The sequence below is a fragment of the Anolis carolinensis genome, chromosome 1, assembly GCF_035594765.1.
Source record: "Anolis carolinensis isolate JA03-04 chromosome 1, rAnoCar3.1.pri, whole genome shotgun sequence".
In the NCBI taxonomy this organism is placed as follows: domain Eukaryota; kingdom Metazoa; phylum Chordata; class Lepidosauria; order Squamata; family Dactyloidae; genus Anolis; species Anolis carolinensis.
Window position 1 is genome coordinate 147,041,676 of NC_085841.1, and position 17,269 is coordinate 147,058,944.

A 17,269-nucleotide genomic window follows, 5' to 3' on the forward strand; every position below is an offset into this window, starting at 1 on the left:
TTCTGCCTTTGCCCTCTGATTAGTCTACCCACGGCTCTTGACTTCTGGATTGCTTCTGGACCCTGCTGCTGTCTCCTGCCCTGACCCTGGATCAATCTGACGATGTCTCTTCGCCTTGTCCCTTGAGCTTCTGGCATTACCTGCACTCCTGAAGCAGTTTGCTGCTGTTCCTGCTATTTTGACTCCGGACCGGTTTGATGACGTCTTTTGTGCACTGCCCCTTTAAATCTCCAAAGCCTGCTTGCTTGCAACAGAAAGGGTTTGGAACCATCCCTTCCCTTTTGCACTGGCTTTGACTCTGTTTGTAAGCCCGGTTTTAGTTTCTGTTTAGAGCCTTGTGCTTGTGACTCTTGGGAGTTTTTTGGGAAGATTCCAAGTCTTCGTTTTGTTTTGGCTGCCTTTCCAAGCCAATTTAGTTTGTTTAGAGCTGAATTGAAGCACCTTTTGTTTTATCTGAACTATTTGCTTGGATAAATCCGGTTTGGTTGCTAAAGCATACTTTTTGATACATTTTTGTTTGGACTGCCTTTAAACACTGAAAGTTAAATGTTTAAAGCCATCTTTTGTGTTTGTGCCTATTTTTTGGGCTATATCTTGAATAAACTCTGTTTTGCTCTCAAATTGGCGTCTGACTCTTGACATTTATATTCCGCCCTTCTCACCCCGAAGGGGACTCAGGGCGGATCACATTACACATATAGGCAAACATTCAATGCCTTGACATAGAACAAAGACAAGACAAATGCAGGCTTTGAGCTGGCCTCGAACTCATGACCTCTTGGTCAGAGTGATTGGTCTCAGCTGGCTGCTCTCCAGCTTGCCCCACAGCTTGGCCTTTTCACCTCCTCCTCCTCTTTCCTGCTGCTGCCACCCATGTTCTCAATCAATCATATGAATCAAATTGGTTTCGTATGACTGCCTCGGAATATAAACTTGAATCATATTAGAAGTTCAAACTAGAGTAGATCCATTGAATCAATTATTGAATTATGAGTTTATATTGATATAAATTCAATTGATCTGTGTTAGCTGGCACTAATAATAGAATTCAGGCCAAAATAGCAACACAAAATATTATGCACATTGTTTCTTATCCGTTGTAAATGGATAGTATGCAAAAGAATTTGGAAAAACTTTAAAAGGAGGAGATAGACCACCTCCCTGAGGAAGTATAAGCCTATGCTGGTTGAATACATCTAGAGATATGTCTCTGATATAATGAGAAATAATGGTTGAAAATAATGTTATTTATGCTGTTCCAACAGAGTAAATCATATAGTTGACAATCCCTCCACTCATTCTCACTATCACTACACCAGTGAGGAATTCTGTGAAGGTAGTGAAGGTCACTGTTGGTATGAGAGAGCACCCACAATTGCAGATGGTATTCCTTTGTAATTAAATTCATGAAATTTATTTATTTATAAAAATAGCATGAAAGTTATTGTCAGCAGAAGTAAGTTAAACTATATGGAGAGATTCAGGTAAGAAGGGTCAGAGGTTTTTGGCTAAAAGCAATCTTCTTGGAACTTTAGTAATATCCTGGATGCACAAGTGGACTGATTAGGTTGAAAGGAGAAATATGAAAATTCAGTAATTCAAGTCCCAGTTCATCTTGAGTTTTGACAAACGATAATTTTCCATTGATATAAGGATTGCCTGCCCAGCATATTTCTCCTGACAGAGGCTAGTTATAGCTATGGCTTTCTGATGCTTCACTGCCAATCTTAGATAGATCCGTACAGACAAGACTTTATGGGAAGGATGGCTTTTGTAGCTGTCTGTGCTTTTCAAAAGGCAATTACACAAAATACTCCTTGTCTTATGGTTCCAAGGAGCTCCCCTTAAAGGCTGGCACTGTAAGATTATCAGGCAATCCGTTTTTCGCTCTCAGAAATAATGTATTCTTACTGTCACTGCCGTTTGTACATAATGGATGCTTCTTGGATGTAAAAAACTAAAGGGCCAAACCTATTATAGTACTTTCTAGGATGCATTGCTCTGTCTTTCTCAGTGTGCAAAAATACAGCCAATATCATTATCATTAAAAAATTATAAATAAATAGAATTGAAATTGGAGACCTTATCCTTTTTCTTCCTTCCTTTTATCATTACCAGCTTACCTGTCTGAAAGCATCTCCATTTATGGTTCAGTGTGATTATTAAGATCTTCTGGGGAGGCCCTGCTCTTGGTCCCACCCTCATTGCAAGCGTGGTTGGCAGGGACGAGAGGGATTTTAATATTTGTAGTGACAGGTTGAGGGTGTGGAGAACAGAAATGTTTTCAGAAAAGTTAAACATGGAGCAAGGTCTTCTGAGATTTGGGGGGGGGGGGGAGAGGGAGAGGGAGAGAGAGAACAGAAAATGTTAGCATAGGGAGATGACTTGCTCCCTGAACAGCCACTTTATTTCCTCTCATGCTCATTCTGGAGACCTGAGACACCTGCTCCTGTAGCTTATTTGGGTTGCTCTTGGGGATTAAGTAGAGGAGTTCCCAATTTTAGCAATCGTTCTTCTTTCCTCCTCTGACGTTAGCGCTTTCTCTGTAATGTTTGAAGATGCAACTGCTGCATATTACCCTGAAGACCCCCAAGTGGCTGAGGTTGCCCTGAGCATTTTACAAAGCTCATCAGGCTGCTTCAGTTGATCAACCAATTTTGCACAGACTCTTCATTTCTTTAAGTGGCAGCAACATACTTTCCCCTGATGCAACTTGTACATGAGAAAACACAGTCAGCCATGTTAATTTCCATTGCATTATGGCCCTTGAAGAAGCAGCACAGGAGGGATTTTTTTTTACATATACAGGCACAGTTCAGGTTTTAGTGTGTTTAGGTCTGTTTTTGGATATCCTATGCGAAGGTGTCCAAGGGTAAAGCTGGAAGGTGATGTCATGGCCATTTTGTAGTTAGGAAAGGGAAAGGTTAACAAGGCAAAGTCTTCCCAGCTGCAGTATTTCTGCAGAGGGAAGAGAGATAAGGTCACCTTCCTGGATCTCCAGCAATGTACAGCTGAGATGGATCCTGCAATTTCACCTGTCTCCCTCCCTCTACCTGGCCAGTAAGCAGGCTAATGCTTCATCAGAAACTTGAAAAGGGACACACATGGAACTGTTCGTGTAGACCATTATACTGTAATGATAACATGACCTTGTCACCTCCCACCAATTGGTTTGGGCCACCTCTAACTTTCCCCCCAGCTCCAATGCAGGACTATCTGTTGGGGATGGCTAGGCACAAAAAAGTTCTCACATTGATCTTTGGCCAGAGTGTGCGTTAATAGGTAATTCTTTTTAAAATGACTAAAGCCCAATCAAAAATTTTAAATGGGCATCTTATGTTTAATCTTTGTTCTCTGTATTTTAATATGCAGTTTTTAGAAATATTTTTTGATATCTGTATTTTATAGAGGGTTTAAGATGATTACATGTTTTAAGCAGCTTTGCAATCCTTAAGCCATGAGGAGAGGTAGGTAAGAAATAATAATAATAATAATAATCATCATCATCATCATCATCTATACTGCCATATAATGCCGTTTTCAACTGCATTATATGGTCAATGTAGACTTATATAATACAGTTCAATTCAGTTATACTGCATTATATATGTGTCTATACTGACCATATAGTTTCAAAATGCATTCTACAGCAGTATAGATGGGGGTCCTAAGAGCCAAAGAACAAGTTGGCATGCAAATAATCATGAATGTTGTGTGGCAGGATAGCATCCAATATGACCCCTTCCTGTTACTATATTTTTATTATGAGATTTCTGGAGGCTTTCTGTTTTGATTGCAGTCATTAATTGAAGCAACAAACATGTTTTCAGCTTACACCACTGTAATGGAAATGTCTCCAAACTGGAATGCAGCCTGAATGTATACAATAGAAAAATAATATAGTAGAGTCTCACCTATCCAACATAAACAGGCTGGCAGAATGTTGGATAAGCAAATATGTTGGATAATAAGGAGGGATTAAGGAAAAGCCCATTAAACATCAAATTAGGTTATGATTTTACAAATTAAGCACCAAAACATCATGTTATACAACAAATTTGACAGAAAAAGTAGTTCAATACGAAATAATGCTATGTAGTAATTACTGTATTCATGAATTTAGCACCAAAATATCACAATGTATTGAAAACATCAACTACAATAATCCAGAACGTTGGATAAGCGAGACTCTACTGTACTAAGTTATTACAATTTCTCATATGAATGCACAATAGTTTATTTTTATAAAGGCATCTATAGGCCACTCTCTTACTCTAGATAGATGTAAGTACATCCATGCAGTGTACGTTTGATCAGCATTTGTGTGTGTGTGTGTGTGTGTGTGCATGTAATGTACTGAATTTTTTTCTGAAGTCACAGGAAGCCTCAGTGCAGACTAACCTAAGACTCCAAGGAAAAGACATATGTCACATGATTTACAATAGCAGACAATAAACTCCAAAGGACTTTTGACTTTGACTTGAGTAGGCAAAAAGATCAGACTGTCTTGTTTGCTTTGCTTTCACTTCTGAAATCTGGAGAGGGGAAAGAACAGTCCAAAAATATTTTAGAAAGTTGTGGGGGCAGGGGAGCAAGAAAGATATGTTTGGTCTGAAACCATCTATGACAAGTTCTAGCCTACAGTGAATTTCTATGGCAGAGTTATAAACTCCTGCAGGAAGGGGGTTATAATGGAAATACTGACAGGCATTTAACTATAGCATTGCCTGGGAGGGTTGTTGTAATTGGATTTGGGGAGGGAATGCAAAGCTGAATTTACAGATTCTTTCTGCCTGAGGGGTAGCCATTGATTCCTGTCTGAAACAGCCAAAACATAGAAATGTCACATCATTTCAAGGGAAGGCAGAGAACAGAAAAGGACATGGAGGCATCTGTGTAACAGGCAGAAAACAAAAATTATTTGAGAGATTAAGCAAAACATGAGGCACATGAGATATTAGAAGCTATGCGGAGGAGAACGTATGGGCGAGATCGTAATTTGTTGTTTTAAGTGACATTATGTAGGAAGTCTGATGGCTCTGTCTTCCTAGCTTTCCAATGAATAATTCATGGAAGTGATAAATTAAACACCCCCTGTGACAACAACTAAGCACATAAAACCAGCAGTGTAACATGTGAAGTGTTTACCACTCATCCAGCAGAGCTCTTTTGACAGAATGCTGCCCTGCTTTGATCCAATTAAAACATCGCCATGTTCCCCCACATTGGCTTTTATGAGTTGACAAAGCTCAACAACATGTTGACATCATGTCCAAAGGAAACAATTTGTGAGATTCTGACATAGAGATGGATAAGAGGGAGTCATCAAGAAATTAAGCTTAAGGGCAATATTTATGGTTTTCAGCCATGCTTCAGAAAATGCCCAACTGTCAGAACTTGGAAGCTCTTGGAATTAAAAGCAGCTCATAAAGGCAAATCCTTGGATACAACTTTATTTTCCATCTTACCATAGTCAATAGAAAGTCAGCTCTGGGCAATTCCTGCCAATTTCAATGTATATCATCCTGCTGGCCTATGACCCCTCCCAATATCAATATTCTACTAGTTACATTCCATTCCCACCAAAGATCCTATGGTTTCTATTTCCCCCGCTCCAGATGGCCCTTATCTGAGATGTACTCCCAGCCTCCCCCTCTTGACAGCCATGGCATGGGGTGGACAAAGCAGCTCATCTCAAGCTGGTACAGACACATCTGACAAACTACCTCACTGCACTGAAATATATAGTACCCTATCAGGAGACATACATTATCAGTTGTCTGGTCAGTATTAAACCCTTGTTTATCATAAATATGAGGTTTGGTGCATTCCTTAGTGAATCATCTTTTTACAGTGTGGGAAGGAACTTTCTAGGTTTGTAATTTTTAAACTTAAAATCAAGCTTTTTTGAGGGTGGGCAATTACTTAAAGTGATATTTGAAGGTGTATCAGGATATTTCTCTTTCTTGCCCCCCCCCCCCCCTTTTGATCTGGTTGTATTTCTTTTACTAACACTCCTTAAAATGTTCTATAACTTTGGAAAAATATTTGGAAAAATCTGTAATCTTTGCATAAAATAGGTGGCAACAATTTTCAGCATGGCCCAAATTTTGTCTCTAAGGGAGAGTTAACATTGCACTTTTGGCTGAAAAGGTAAGTTTGAAGACAATTCTAGCTGACAGCTCTGTAAAGCAGTGGTTCTCAACCTGTGGCCCCAAGATGTTTTTGGCCTTAAACTCCCAGAAATCCTAACAGCTGGTAAACTGGCTGGGATTTCTGGGAGTTGTAGGCTAAAAACATCTGGGGACCCCAGGCTGAGAACCACTGCTGTAAAGGTTTAGCAATTTTGTCATGTTGGCATTAACTACTTGCTAGTTTGTATGTTTACTGACGTCTTGTTTGTTGTACTACAACATCTCTGCATCATTCTTACCTGTAGGCATGTTCTTTTTTCTCTCTCCCCCCACTGAATTTTGTATTTCATTATGGATAACTTTTGTAAATGAATTCTGTATGTTTTACAATAGACTAAACTCTAGGGATGCACAATTTAAAATGTTTCAAAATTAGGCAGTGCCAGCGTTTCATTTCTAAAGTGTTCTAAAGTGTTAGTGAAAATTTCATTACTATAGTGGGGGAACGTCAGGGGCTCCTTTCTTCTTCATTTTTACAGTTATTGGGAGTGAAACTTGCAAGAATGATAGTACTCCTTTATCACTGGTAGCCCATCAAGTTTCAAAGCATTTCACTTATCCACAATTTTTTTGAGGATTTTTAAAAAAGTTTTTATAAACAACATCTTGAAAAAAACTACGAGAACTATCTCCTTGAATTTTTCATACAATAACACAAGATAAAAGGGGATCATTGCTTCTGACTTTCAAAAATATTAACACATCTACTAATTTTAGGGAATTTTTAAGAAGTTTTGACAAAAACATTTTTTAAAAAAGCCACATCATCTATCTCGTTGAATGTCTCTCATATTAAGCAATAAAACTTTAACGCCAGGTCATTAAATACCATTCAAGTTGGCCAATTGCACCATTCACACCTGCCTCACACAGACAAGAGTTCTTTCTTCCACAGATATATAAAACTTCACTTCCAACAGACCTCACAACCTCTGAGGATGCCTGCCATAGATGGGGGTGAAATGTGAGGAGATAATGTTTTTGGAACATACAGTCAGAAAACTCACAGCAACCCAATAAAACTTCCATTGAGGGATTTCTTCCCAGCACAGGGATTTATTTACTAGAAGTATCAGTCATTCCTCGTCTTTGCAGATTCAACAGTTTATTGGAACTCTGGCTGGCTGCTGCTATGGCAGGACAAATCTCTCCCCTATCCTGAATGAGGTTTTCTGATGTTGAGCAAAATTCTGGGGAATGTAGTTTAGGGCAGGGCCTTTTGATTTCTCTGGCATAGAGCTCATCACCTTCCCAAACTACATTTCCCAACATTCTGTGATTTCTCAGTTTCTTTTGCAGCAAACTTTGCTTTCTCCCTGCTGCTTCCTTTTCCTAATGTTGAGAGGGTCATTAATTTAAAGAGGAAAGGCAGCCTTTTTGGCTTTGCTTTGCTTGCTTGTGTTGAAAATGAAACTGACTTTGAGAGACTTCCAAGATTTACAAAATTCAGATGAAAAAGTATTGGCTAAGTTTTGATTTATATGTTTTTGGCACAGGTCACACCTGTGAGTCGGATATCATGTGTTAAGTACGTATTTAATGAATTTAGTATGAGTTACAATAACTAACAAAAAATTGCACACCCCTAATAAGCTTTTTTTTTCTCTGCTAGATGCTGAATGAGGGCAAGGGACAATGGGGGCTAGCTGTTGTGTAACCTCTGCATTGTCAGTTGGATTACTTTTCTTTGAGAAATCCACTACTATCTTTCACATTCCCCAATTAGTTCTTCCTAATGTTTAGGTGGAATTTCTTTTCCTGCTGTTTGAATCTATTGCACCATGTCCTAGTCTCCAGAGCAGCAAAAAATGAATTTGTCCTCTTGGCAATGTGACATTCTTTCCGATATTTAAAGATGTCTCTTTCCCAAGGTTGAATATTATTTTTATAAAATACCGGTACTTGCATATAAGTATATATTAGTTCACCTCCACTTAAGAGAAAATACATTTTCCTCTGCTTTATGAACTCCACTATTTGTCTGTGCTGTTCGAACAGACATATAATTTAATATCTGTGATGGTGAATGAAACAGGAAGTAGCTTAATAAATAATGATTTCACTCCTTTAGCAGTTACCTTAAGCTATTTTTATGATTATGAAGTGAACTCATTAAATGTTGGAGGAAGAATATGATGTATCTTGTGTTGTGTCTCATTATTCTGCTTTGTGCTATTTTTGTGGGTGTGAAGACAATGATGAAATTGGATGCAATGATGATACTGATAGGAAGAGAGTGATTAATCCCAAAGATTGGCTGTTTGTGGCCGTCTGGGTTTTCTTTAAAGGAGTAAGTATAAAGTTCTTTTGAAAAATGGGAATGTAAAGAATTCCTTTTAGAAATTTTAAGTAAAACAACTACTTTGGATTGCTCTTGGAAGTACAATGATAACTTGCCACTTTTAAAGTAATATTTCAAGTTTTTCCCTCTCTCCAGGGGAGCCTTCAACTGTTTTTTATTCATGATGAAATATCGACCTATAGTTCCTCGAGCAAAGAAGATACTGGGCAGCTTTCCCAGGTCTGGTAGGCAGTTTCCAGAAGTACTCCTGGGTATATTCACCTTCTCCTGCCAAAAAGTTTGTAGTCTCACAACAATAATATTTGGGATGAACAAATCTGTCAACTTCACTCTGTTTTTCCTTTATTTAGTTCACTCAACCTATTTCTGCACTGGTCTGTGACTTAAAATCTGCAGAAACCTTTGTGCTGATGAGCACAGAGAAAAAGTGATGGCATTCAGATCTTTTCTGCATAGAAGATCAGGACAAATCAGCCCCAATCCAGCTGTTCAGAATCCCCCAGAGCTGTAGAATACTCCAGAGTTTCCAGCTGAAGTAGCCCCTGATTTTCCCTGAAGAGGGGCAAAACTGACTGAAATATATCACTGAAGGCAGCTGTGTATCATTAAAACCACCAGCTTTTTTGGGGTGGAGGAGGGGGTGGCTTATGTAGACAAGCTCTCTAGGATGTGTGAATGGAAAAGAGGAGAAGGCTCTTTTACTCTTAAAGTTTGAACAAAATGTAATTTCAGCAGTTGTGGCTAAAATGACAAGAGGTACCGTTTCTATTTTCTCTTCTACATATTTTCAAAGATTCAGTAGCACTCTCCTCTCCTGTGTTTTGCTGTTCTATTGAAAACAACAGGGAAAACCATTTTGCTGGTAAATCATAGGAAACAGGATGATTGCACTAATAATACTTCAGTGAATGGGATCCTAACTCTTATTCTCCCATAATCATTTGGATGGAATAGATTATTACTTTGAAAGCAAACAAACTAAATCTGAGTGCTTGCTGTCTAAAGTCTATTATGTTCTGACCACACCATGTGATTGCAGGAGAAGCTACCCATATGATTTACTAAAACATCATATGAATCTTGCTATATTTCAGAAGAAGGAACTGTCGACACCACATATAAAATAGTCTTCACCTAAGAAAACACTCTAAAATATATGGGATCACCATAAGTGAGCATGTACCTTGACTTTCAGCAAATAAGACCAAGGAGGATAATTTTCTTGATGACACATGCATGACATAACTGTTCACATGCTCTGTTCTTAAGAAATATGTAACCCACTAAAATCTCAAACAACTGTAGGGTTGAAATAGAATTGTGGGAGCCTGAAATATTTGACAAAAGTATACATTTTAATCATCTCAAGATCTGTTGCAAGAAAAGTGTATCTTTGCCTTGAAAATTTATGCATTTTTCAGGCCTTCTGGGGAATTGTGAAAGAAAATGCAACAAAACAACATATTATTTTTTAGTACATGAATAGCTGAAAAATGCATGTGTGTGTATCTGTATATCCCTATCAATTTATGGTGAGCTCATGAATTTCATAGCTTTCTTAGACAATGTATACTCAGAGGTAGTTTTGCCCATTTCTTTCTCAGAAATATAGTCTACAATACTTTGTACTTTTTTTCAGTCTTCTGTTCAACTACTAACCAGGGCTGTTTCTGTTGACTTTCCATGTTCAGATGGGTTCTAATGCTTTTAAGATATTTAATACTATTTTATTGAAATAGTATTAAAATGTTTTATTAATCAGGCAAATATATCCATTAAAAAGGTTAGAAGCGCTACAGTGCTTAGCACCAAAAAGTCAAAAATGCATCAAGATCTGTAAACAGGGGGGAAGGATACTTTGAGTCATTCGGACTATATAACTCCTTCCTTACTTAGAATGGAGATCCTTTAATAAAGTCTTTAATAGATTTTTGCTCCCAACCACTGGTGTGTCTGCTATGATAATAAGGATAGCTAACTACTGAACATACTTTTTATTAGGGGTATGTAGAATTCTTTCTGGCAATTTGGAATTTGGGAAAATGTGACAATCTGGCAGCAGGATTGCTGAAAATGGACCAGGTAGGACCCAGCTGAAGCCTTAACTGGACTAGACCACGAGCAGCTGGATCTTTCAGCTAATGGGGGTGATGGGGCTAAGAACGGCACTCTACCTGAGGCAGAGGCTGTAACACGTCTCGGACTTGCAAATTGGTCAAGAGTGGGTGACTGGAGGCAATGGCTCCTCCTCTTTCTTCTTCCGTGGCAGCCTTCTCCATTCCTTCCTGAAGGCTCCTCCCCCAATGGAGCACTCACTTGAGGCTAATAAGGCCAGAAAAAGAGAGAGAGGAAAAAGGAGGAAAGGCTTCCCTCGCCCTCTCCTCCAGAGTGGACTCTGCCAGAAACTTCAATGCAGTACTTTGCACTGGCATTGAAGGAGCCTCTGCGCTTGCTCCCGGGTCATAATGGGAGTTGAGGTTCTTTTTCTGTGTGTTTCTCATGGTTTTTTTCTTGGCCAAACAGGGACTTGGTTGATTGTGTCCATTCTCCTCCCCTCTTCTGGCATGCACTAGTTGGGACTTCAATTCCCAGAACCCCTCTTGTGCTTTTTTAAAAAATAAATGTTATAGTAAACATTTTTTTAAAAATCCCAAAAATCAGTGAATTAGTGAAACATTCTGAAACTTTGCAAGCCTCTAAAATTTCTCCATTGGTAGCTATGGAGCAAATCTTACCTGAATGAAAATGGCATCCCACCTCCTAATTTCAGGAATTTCCCGGAAAGCATAATTTGGGGGAGGGGTGAGAGAGAGAGCTGAAAATGGAAACTAACATGGTGCAGTTTTTAGGCATTGTGCACACCCCTACTTTTGATCAGGTTATGGAAGCCCAGGATTTTGATATTTTAAGACATTTCTATCTGTGAAAGGATTAAGGTAGGTCAAACAACCATGTCACCTGTGAGAGCAGAATCATAGTGATCTGCCAGAGTACTGAGCTGACAAAAAATGCATTCAAATTTGTAGGGTAAAATACACTTGAATTCTACTGCAAAAAGAATAAAAGGTCACACAATTAGATGCAAAGAATTTATAGATGAAAATGTGGAGGGTTTATAAAAAATAAAAATAACAGTAAGTTTTAAAGTAATAAATGAATTAAGAAATAAGAAATATAATAGAATTCATTCTAAGAGAAATGCATGGCTCTAGACAGCTGCCTAGTTATCACATGCTGGTGGTTTATTGCTGAATCATGTGAGTTTAGAATCTGCCTATATTTTATATGAACATACCACTTAAACATATGGTATGAAGGGGAGAAATTAAATAAAGATTTCAACAGACATATCATTAGAAGAATTCTAATATGAATATATGGAAATGATATAAATATGGTATAGAACCGAAAACCCCCCTATGGCTAAGGTCATTAGAGGCAATACTGAGGCCAACCTCAAGGGAGGAAATCAGAACATACAGAGAGTATCTAACTAAGGAAAAAGGCCAATAAAAATTAAAAGGAAGAGACGACTTAGGCATTAATGATTGGTTCCACTATCATCAACTACATGCAAGATTTTAAAAGGATGTGGGGTTTGATTTTGCAATAAGAAAATCAGAATTTGAAATCATACTGGAAAAAGGGAACAAATGATTAATCTCCAGACTTTGCAAATGTGGTAAATGTGTTTTCAGTGGTAAATGTGTTCTACCATGGTAGCAAGTTTCACCCCATAGCTGTAAAAACAAGCAAGAAAGGAGTCCCTGAAGTTTCCCCACTTGCTCAATGACTATAACAAAAAAAGTAACAGACTTTTGTTACTCTCTTTATAATAACAAAATTTTCACTAACACTTTAGAAATGAAACACCGGCACCTCCTAATTTTGTAATGACTTTTGAAACTTTTTTAATCGATCGCATAGTCCTAATGAGTACCAAAGTATAAATAGATTTCCACGTGGAAAAAATGTAAAGTCTCACAATCTTACTCAGAATTGGGATGGGACAAGATTCTAAGGCTGTGTTTACACTGCCATATAACACAGTTTCAGAGAGCAGATTAATTGCATTGAACTGGATTATATGGTAGTATAGACTCATATAATCCAGTCCAATGGTTAATCTGCATTCTGAAACTGTATTATATGGCAGTGTAGGTTCAGTCTAAGAAACACAACAGACAAAACACCAACAAACCCCTTACCTCCCTTGAGTCTACTTTTGAAATCAAATTCTTTTCCCTTGCTGTTCACTGCACATAATTGTAGGGGTGTGTCTGGGGGGGGGGGGGTTGAGAAAGAGCTGTTCCACGTGCAATATAGAATCTATCCTGAAAAAACTGGTGCGGTCTGTTGTAGCTAACATTCAAGGTAATTTTGCATTTAGACCCCTTTAAACAAAGGGGTTTGCCATTTTTGAAGCCAATATTTCAGCACAAGGCAGCACTCTCATTTCGTTCAGCGACATCCTTTTGAGCCTGGGTGCCTTGAACATGATTTCAAAACTGATAAATGAGCCCATTTCAATACAAGAGCCCATCATTAATAATACTTCATGCAATCTACATTGCAACAGATGGATGCATTTGGCTCCCTCAATATTTTATGGGAGGGAGGTAATGAAATTTGTGAGCTGTGACTCTGTCCTGTGTAAAGGAAAAACAGCAATAGAAATTATTTATCAAAGTACCATTTAAACAATGCTCATAGACTGCTGTTGGGAAGGGATGGAAGATGGGGGAATTTTTATTTTTATTTTATAGTTTTGTACACATGTGCCTTTCCCTTCATGATAATTTGGAATTTCCCTTCATGATAATTTTTAAAAATGAAAAGGCATTTTGGAATATAGCATTTGTGAAAAGAAATGCAAGGACAAAGGAAATCCCCACATTTACCTATTAAAAACCATTCCATAGTTTACCTTTCTCTTGCCACTTTTCTTCCCTTTGCCATCTTACTAGATGGACTGGATGCTAGTTTTGAACAAGCAGCATGAAGGAAAAAAGCTAAATATCCCACATAACCATATTGTTCTGGTTCCAACTACTCAAAGCTGCTTTTATTCTTTATTTTAAAAAACAAAAACAAACCTAAAAACTAATAAACAACAGGTGAAACAATCATGGAACTGTGTGTCCCATCTAGTTTGACTCATGTTTGCCTGCATTCTCCCTTTAGCTTTCACTGTGGCATTTTTAAAGTAGTGCAACATAGCCCAATTAGTTTCAGAACAACCACATTTATTGCTATATTAGAGAACAAACCATCCATGGAGGGGTAATTGGGATTTACTGAAACAGTGAACTGGATAATCTAAGCCTGCCTGAAAGGGAAAAGAAAAAGATGAACATGTCTGAAACGATCACATTTTGTTGTGCTGGATTTCAGTTTATTGGGAACATGCATCACTTGGTCTCTTTGTCTCTTTCTTTTCATTATGCTGGTACTGAATCTCTGACTTGCTACATGTCTGTAAAAAATAACCAACTGTAACACTTTACATTTTGAATATTCAACCCGGTTAAAAACATCACTAGGTTTAACAGGATTTTTTGATAATCTTACTAAATTATATGTTCTCAATGAGGGAGTTATTGTCATGCCATAAGACAGCCTGCTGAAAGTGTGTTAGCACCTGCAAGTCTTCTCTTCTCCATCATGAGATGAAGACACTTTTCTTTTCATGGAGTGGTTTTGCAATTTGTGAAAAATGTCTTTGCATAAAATGTGGGTATTTCCAGGAAATAACATATATACTTGCAGCAGGCACAAAAGGATTGGTTAAGTAATCACAAAGACATTACAATATCAATGGGGTGCTACTGGATTTTTTAAAAAATCATGCAATAAAGCAGTAACTCTTGTGATTTTATTGAAAAAATGCACAATTGACACAATTTTTCAAGAATGGTTATTACAAATCTCTCAAGACTGATATTCTCCAAAACCATAACTTCCTAGAAATATTACAATCATATCAAAAATATTGAAATCTTATGATTTTCAAAAATTACAGATACATGTCATTATGAATGAGGATTATAAGATTTTCACATTCATACCAACAAATGGATTAAAGATATACTTTCAAGAATATACTGTATACACGAGAATCAAAAGTATTTTCTGCCAAAGGCACAGGTATGGGATAATATCAGAATAGTTACAGATGTGTTAGAATACTTGAATTATTACAATTAAATTAAAGGTGCTTTGATATTCTTGCATGTTGAGAAGGCCCTCACCAATGTAAAATTGAACATTGCTGTTAAAAACAAAATAATTTTGGAAGAAATTTTCAGATGGTGTAATAATCATATTGGAAGATCCACTGAATGGACTGGAACATCTGATGGAAAAGATATAAGAATATGGTAAATTGACAGCCATCAGCAAAAATAATGATAAAAAAATTCTGATTAAAATATGAATGCCCAAAAGAAAGAAGGATTAACTATGACCCCCTTTACACTGCCCTATAGTGTAATCCCATTTCTTATCTGGATTATAGAGCAGTGTAAATTTATTAAATCCAGTTCAAAGCAGATAATCTGGGATCACCATTTGGAAGTTATTTTGCAAATTGTGTTTTGCACAGATTTTTTTTTCTTCTGTACAAGCAGGCCCCTCCCATTCAGTTCTTGGACATTTTTCTTTCACTGCCATGATGCTGAACAGCATCTCAGCCATGATGGCTCTTCCTGTTTAAGTGCCACATTCCAGACTGAAGGAGATTGGGCAGTGATGGGGAGGATAGCATCTTATTTGTTCTGTGGAGGACTTTTCTTAATATGCAGTAAGCATAAAATGCAGTGGCAAAATTAATATATGATACACCCAACAGCTTCAACGCTGCAGAGGAAAAAAACTGACAAAAGTATTGGTTTTGACCAATAAAGTCCTATACAGCTAGGTTCTAGGCTGTTTGACATACTGCATATCCATTTATGAGTCCCTTAGAGCTCTAAGACCCCATTTACACTGACATATAAAATCCAGATTATCTGCTTTGAACTGGACCTTATGGTAGTGTAGACTCAAATAATCCTTTTCAAACCAGATAATGTGGATTATCTGTTTTGATAACTTGAATTATATGGCAATGTAGAAAGGGCCTTAGATTATCTAGATCAGTGGTTCTCAACCTGGGGTCCCCAGATGTTTTTGGTTTACAACTCCCATAAATCCCAGCCAGTTTACCAGGTGTTAAGATTTCTGGGAGTTGAAGGCCCAAGACATTTGGCAACCCCAGTATAAGAACCAGTAATCTAGAGCATTGGTTCCCAATCTTTGGTCCTCCAGGACTTCAGCTCCCACAATTCCTAACAGCTAATAAAATGGCTGAGATTTCAGGGAGTTGAAGTCCAGAACACCTGGAGGACCAAAGGTTGAGAACCAATGATCTAGAGAGACCATTTTCACTTTGCCACCACCTTCTCTGGTCCATTCCATACTGCCTATTCTGACACCTTCATATAGGTGCATTTCTCTCTGTGTCTTCATCAGCCTGCTGCCCTTGTGTGGGAGATGGATTCTCTTTTGAAAGACACAACCTCTGCCTTTGATGACTAAAAGAAAAGATACCAGCCTGAGCATTTAGTTCCTCAGGTCCACCCTCCTACTGGTTCATTCTGGACTTCACCACTTCTAAACAATTATCATAGAATTAAAAAATGGAAGGGGCTTTATGAGTCAACAAGTCCAACCCCTTGATCAATGATGCTGGGGTTAAACCCTTGAGCTGGCTGGGCTGATGTCTTGAAGCTTGGGTTGCTGACCTGAAGGTTTCCGGTTCTACTCCAACCCAGGGAGAGCACGGATGAGCTCCCTCTATTAGCTTCAGCTCCATGCGGGGACATGAAAGAAGCCTTCCATAAGAATGGTAAAAACATCAAAACATCTGCTCATGCTCTGGGCAACGTCTTTGCAGATGGCCAATTCTCTCACACCAGAAGCAACTTGTAGTTTCTCAAGTTTCTCCTGACACAAATAAAGCTAGAGCATTCCCATCAGGTAGATGTTTAGCCTTTTCTTTTTTTTGAAGATATCCAAAGAAACAGGCTGCACTGCCTCTCTAGGAGATTGGTTCTAGTAACAAACCACTCCTACTGCAAGATATCCCTTTTACCTAAGAACACTCCTCCTGTTACAGTATGTCAATAATACATGAGCATATACATGAGTGCTCTAGCTGGAGGACAGCTGCAACCAGCAGTGCTGCAGAATTTGAAGAGGCACCAATGGTGGGAGAAAGGGAAAAACAAGAGGAAGCCACGTCAAGCCAACCCTGACCGGGACCACCTTCCATCTGGAAACCGATGTCTTCACTGTGGAAGACCATGTTAGTCAAGAATAGGGCTCCACAGTCACCTACGTTACCACCGCCAGAACACTACACCTGGAAGACAATCATCCTCAGACAACAAGGGATCACCTAAGTAAAGTTAAGATTACATGGGCATATAATAACGGTGACTGGAAGGGAACAACTGACTTCTGAAATGGCTTCGCCACAACTATACTGCATATTCTCCCTCTGATTTCTAACTTGCATTCACTGAAATAATAAAAACTCAAAATTATGTTCCTGTTCCAGCCTCATACAGAGGAGGAGGAGGAGGAAGAGGCAGAGGCAGAGGAAGAGTGTGTATTAGATTGTCTCCCTGTCTCTATTAGTCACCCCTCTTCCAATCACAATGTTTGATTTTTTAAAATGAAATTATTGTAAGTCACAGGTTCTTTATCGGGTCTCCACCTTGGTACCAAT

General features: G+C 38.3%; 1 long non-coding RNA gene across 1 annotated transcript in view; it reads right to left on the minus strand.

Moving 5' to 3' along the window:
- Positions 1 to 14,266: 14,266 nt before the first annotated feature.
- The window catches only part of LOC134299870 (uncharacterized), a 68,790-nt gene continuing 65,787 nt past the window's right edge, over positions 14,267 to 17,269 (minus strand). The window contains exon 3 of the long non-coding RNA XR_010007116.1: positions 14,267 to 14,851. This is a non-coding gene — a long non-coding RNA (uncharacterized LOC134299870). The remainder of the gene's footprint in view (positions 14,852 to 17,269) is intronic.